The sequence below is a fragment of the Adiantum capillus-veneris genome, chromosome 20, assembly GCF_014529385.1.
Source record: "Adiantum capillus-veneris isolate H3 chromosome 20, ASM1452938v2, whole genome shotgun sequence".
NCBI classification, from domain to species: Eukaryota; Viridiplantae; Streptophyta; class Polypodiopsida; order Polypodiales; family Pteridaceae; genus Adiantum; species Adiantum capillus-veneris.
In genome coordinates, this window is record NC_140950.1 from 45,174,644 (window position 1) to 45,180,010 (window position 5,367).

A 5,367-nucleotide genomic window follows, 5' to 3' on the forward strand; every position below is an offset into this window, starting at 1 on the left:
GTGCCCCTAGGATTACATCCTCATGCTTGAGAGGAGAGATAAAGAAGTCCTCTTTGTCCACATAGCCTTGAACATGAAGCCTCAATTTCCCGATTAAGGGAGTGACTGAAGCTTCTTGCCCCTTGAAGGCACTGTCTGCGGGTAGGATATCTCCCATCTCGTAGGATTGTATGCCTAGCTTGGTGGCTAACTCCATAGATATGAAATTGTGAGTAGAACCAGGGTCAAAGAGAATAAAAGCATCATGTTCTCTTACCTTTCCCCAAGCATGGCATAGAGGAGATCCTTTGTGGTGAGTTTGGTGAATCTCCTCCTCTTGGATTTCAACCAAAGAAGCTCTAGGAGGATCTTGGCGGTTGTTCTTTTGGGGACAAGCGTGGTACGCATGCCCTTGTTCGCCGCACTTGAAACACCGGTTATCTTTACGATAACGCTCAAGCTCTTCTGGAGAGAGTTTATTCTTTCCTTTGTAAACTCCCTTCTCTTTAGCTTTGTTGGAATTGCCCTTAGGAGACTTTTGGACATTGTCCTTCCCCTTAGGCTCATTGGAACCTTTGTTTTCTGGGGGCTTATTATTTCTTTTACCCCCGTTTGGAAATTGATTCGGGAGGCCACCATAGTATGGTGTATTACCGCCGATATGGTACGTGGCCTTTGGGAGTTGACATACTCCGCCATTTCTTCGGTTAAGCCCGCACAAAATTGTTGCTTTTGCTCTCCAAAATCCAACTTTTTGAAGACAGTGGCTTTGAGTTGTAGGTCCCAAAACTTGTCTACATATTTGTGGATGGATTCATTGGGAGAGAGCTTTAAGCTTCGCCATTCGGTGAGTACCTTGTCTTTGGCATCGGTGGCCAAAAACTGCTTCATAATGGAACCTCTTAAAGCCTTCCATGTTCGTGGAGCTTCACCGTTGGCTCGTAGGCTAGACCACCATTGTCTGGCGGACTTTTGAAAGTGCATAGCTACATGGCGTAGCTTAGAGGACTCCGTGAAGCCCTCATCTCCAAACGCCGCATCGAATTGCTGGATAAAGGCCAAAACTTTGTCTGTAGCACCGAAGGTGCCATCATAGGTAAGGAAAGAGATGCTCTTCCCTCCCTCTTTGAATTTCTTCAGCTTGGACGACCTCTTCCATGCGGCATAGGATTTCCTATGGCCTCTTCTTTTTGATGGTTCAAAAGTTGCACCATCACTTTCTTCAGAAGATGAAGAATTTGAAGAAGGTGGAGAAGAGGGTGACCTCTTTCTCGCCTTTTTCTTGTCTTGATCTTTGTCGTCTTCACCATAGCTTTCATAAGAGGAAGAGGATGAAGAAGATGGAGAAGAGGGTGTCCTCTTTCTCGCCTTTTTCTTCTCTTGCTTTTTATCATCCCTCTTTGAATTATGGCGTGGAGAAGAGTGTGATGGTCTTCTCCGCTTTGGTGGTGATGGAGAGCGTTTAGCCCGCCGTCTTCGTGGAGCCATCTCCGCCGAGGTGGCGGGAGACTCGCTTCTTTCTCGTTCCTTCGGTGGAGGCTCTTGAGTTCTCCTTTGGGAAGGAGATACATCATCAAGAAGTAAGTTCTTGAGCCCTTCATATGGATTCTCTTCTTCTTCCCGAATCGGAGAGAGACCTCTTTTGGTAGTCTCACAAGGAGGCTTCCTAGGTATTCTCTCGTCATGGTGATGAGCTTGGAGAATCCCGTGAGCACGGAGCTGCCGTTGCACTTCACTTTGGAGAGATGGATTGCCCATGGCTTGTTGAAGCCTAGAAACAAGATAATTAACAAGCATTGAAGCATCATTAGTAGCTTGCTCATGAGCAAAATCAAAGTTATCAACATTAATTTCACTCTCTTTAATATTGTCAGCCATTCTAACAACTTTTAGGTGTAAACTTTTTAGGTGTACTTTGGCACTTCAAGCCCTAGTTGCTACTCCTCTTTACCCCTTTAGAAAAAGCACTCAAGCTACTGTACCCGCGGCTCGAATACCATTAATTGCAAGGAATAGAAGAGAGGGTCTTTCGACACCAAAACAGCACCGGCTCCTGTCAAGCTTCTAATAGCTCAATAGTGGTTAAGCCGTAGGCAAGCCCCGTAGGACTCCACTATTAAGACCATAGCTCTCGACGGTGATGCCCCGTTAACTGCACAAAGGCAGGCGCACTGCAAGGCTGAAAAATCCCTATTCTACTTACTCACAGGCAATTAATAATACCAACCATTTGTAGCTAGCTTGAGGACCTCCCTTCTTGAGCAAGAAAAGAGAAACCTTGAGCTCTGATACCAATGTAACATTTAATGGCCTAAAATCTTTTGTGTAGCGGAATTTAGCATGAACATAGTGGGCATTTCATTAGAGTTGATTCCTAATGAGAATTACAAGAGTGCTTGGGTGGAGAGAGCAACAAAAAGCATAACACCTAGTTAGATAGCATCGACAATACTTTCAAAAGAGAGAGCAATTAAGCTATTGACAACAGTTGAGGACCGGATTTGCATGGAGCCGGTCCCCCCTCCAAAAGGCTTTGTATTATGGTTTCTCCCCTCAAGAGAGACATTGTACAATACAATTCTTTGTGTTCCTTCAAGACTAGCTAGTGCAATGAAGATGGAAGCTTCATACACCAAGCAAAACACTTAATCAAACACAACTTGAATTGTCCCCGTTCTCAGACCCAAGACCTCACACACCTTCGAAGATGGTGAGAGCTAGCAGGGTATGAGAGTAGATTGAGAGGAAAAAGAAGTATCTTACGAGAAAGAAGTACATCTCCTCACATAATCACTCATATTAGCATAGCTTAGCTTAGTAATTAGCTTGGTAGAGAAGATGAGCATGCATTGAAGCTTGGCTCTTGGTTGGATTTGCATCCACATGCCAAGAGAGTGTTGATGTAGGCTTCTATCTCACAAACTTGGAGTAGGTGATGAGCTCTCCATTAAAGCTTGGGAGGAGATAGAGTATTTTCCCTTCACACATGGTCAAGTGTGAGAGTGTGTGTGTCAATGCCAAGCAAAAATCAGCCCCCCCTCTCTCTTGGGCGAGCCCTAGCTGCTAAGTCCTGCTTTTGCCTCATTGGACCTCCCCAGGTCAAGCCAATAGGGATTAAGCAGCATAAGTGATAGCCTTCTGACATGTGTCCCCCTTTCCCCTTTTGTGAGAGCTTTAGATAATTAAATAATTAAACTAAACTCTCATTGGACCCCTTTGCCTCCTGGCCAATAGGAATCAGGCAAGCCATGGGGCTCCTGAATGCTCATTGGACCCCTTGGGAGACTGCCCAATAGTCTTCTAGGACACTTAATTCTTATTGGTTTCTTTTATTAAATGTTTTTAAATTAATTAAACTAGATTTACTCTAGCCTAATTCTCATTGGTCCACTTCAAGGGTCTTCCAATAGGAATTGGACACACCTTGTGGGCATCTGGCCTAGGGAGCTGACATGTGTCCCTCATTCCCTTTGTGTAAAGGGAGCCTGTGTGTGTGTGTGTGGCTTTCTCTCTCATCCCCTAGCTTTGGGGCTCGCCCCCTCCCATGTAGGGATGTAGAAAGACTTTTTGGGCACACATTAAGCATCCAATTTTCCCTAAGGTTGACCTTTGGACACAACCTTTGAATTTTGGAACCTTAGCATTTTGGAAGTCTTAATGGGCTGAACCTTAGGGTCTTTTTAGCCCATTGTTTCACATGGCTCTTTTGCAGATGGCCCCCCCTTTGGATCCCTATTTTCCCTCCTTTGGATCCCTACTGTGGCCGGTCTGCTAACTTAACCAATATTCTAGCTTTTTCTCCCTTGGCACTTCCCCACATTAAATGATCAGTTTAATATGAGAAAATCATTTAGGAGAATTAGATATTGATTATTATGACATTACCTCTCTCTTGAAATCATAGTCGTCCTCGACTATGGTGTAGAGAAGATAAAGCATATGCATGAGTCCTTTTCTTAGCGGGTAGAGGATCCCTATGTTACCCTACGACATCATTCCATAATGGATGACTAGTCCATTTGGCGCTTGAGAGCCTGAGGCTGCCGCAAGCATGTCTGCTCATTAGTCCTATCAGTCTTCCATAGTAGAGTGACAAGCTCTACTTGGTGTTTGGGAGACGTCGTCTCCGCAAACTTGATCTAAGCATGCATACTACTTCATTTTTGTGCACAAATAAAGAAAAAGAGAGTCTTATAAGACAAAAAAATTTTGTTCATTTTTAACATTTTGTACATTTGCTTACTCTTGGGAAGCATTGTAAGCATTGACAAGGTTTAGGTTATCCTTTAATTGTATGCCTTGCATCCATCTATCATCTTCAAAAGGATAATTCTTAAACTTAATAAGATATCGTCTGATAGTCTTACCGCCTCTTAATACCTTGTCTTCATGTCGGAGAATGGACTCGGGCTGCAGCACCTCCTCGTGGTCCTCGATCTCCGGTGGGTCTTCAATAGTTGGTTCTTGAGGTGGCTCTCCTTTGTAAGGCTTCAAGAGGCTCACATGAAAAGCATTGTGTATGAGCCAATGATTGGGCAACTTAAGTTGATAGGCCATCTCATTGATTGGCCTAAGAATCTGGAAGGGACCATAGTACCTTTTTGCTAGTTTAGCATAGTACTTTTGGTGGCCCGTAGGATTCTTGCCCGTCGTGTGCCTTAATCGAGCTTTGGGAAACTTTAACAAGACCCAATCGTTTTCTTTAAAGGCTTGGGCTCTTCTGTGCTTGTCAGCAGCAGCCTTTTGCCTTTGCTGTGAGATAGAGATAGCATCCTTAATCTTTTGGAAAGATTCTTGTAGGTCTCGGCTATACTCATCTGCAGCGAAGATCTTCCCATGTACCTTAAGTAGCAAGGGACTTTTTGATCTTCCCTCAATTACCTCGAAAGGTGCTTTTCCTGTAGAAGTATGTACAGTGTTATTGTAAGCATATTCTACTAAGGGTAAGTACTTCTCCCATTGGGATCTTTGATCTACTTCCGTTACATAGGCTTTTAGTAGATCGAGAATAGTTAGGTTAGCTATTTCACTTTGGCCATCAGTTTGTGGATGATAGGCCGAAGAGAAGTTTAGCCTTGTTCTTAAATTCTCAAAGAGACCCTTCCAGAAATTACTGGTCATTCTAGGATCTCTATCCGACACTATGGACATTGGCAAGCCATGGTACTTGAAAATTTGTGAAATGAAGAGGGTTGCCATTTGATGGGCTTTGATAGTCTTTTTGACAGGTATAAAATGAGCTTGTTTACTAAACCTGTCTACTATCGTCCATATTCCCGTATTCCCATGGATAGACTTAGGCAATCCAAAGATAAAATCCATGAATATGCTCTCCCACGGTGAATTAGGGATTGGCAAGGGTTGAAGCAATCCAAGTTGCTTCCCTCT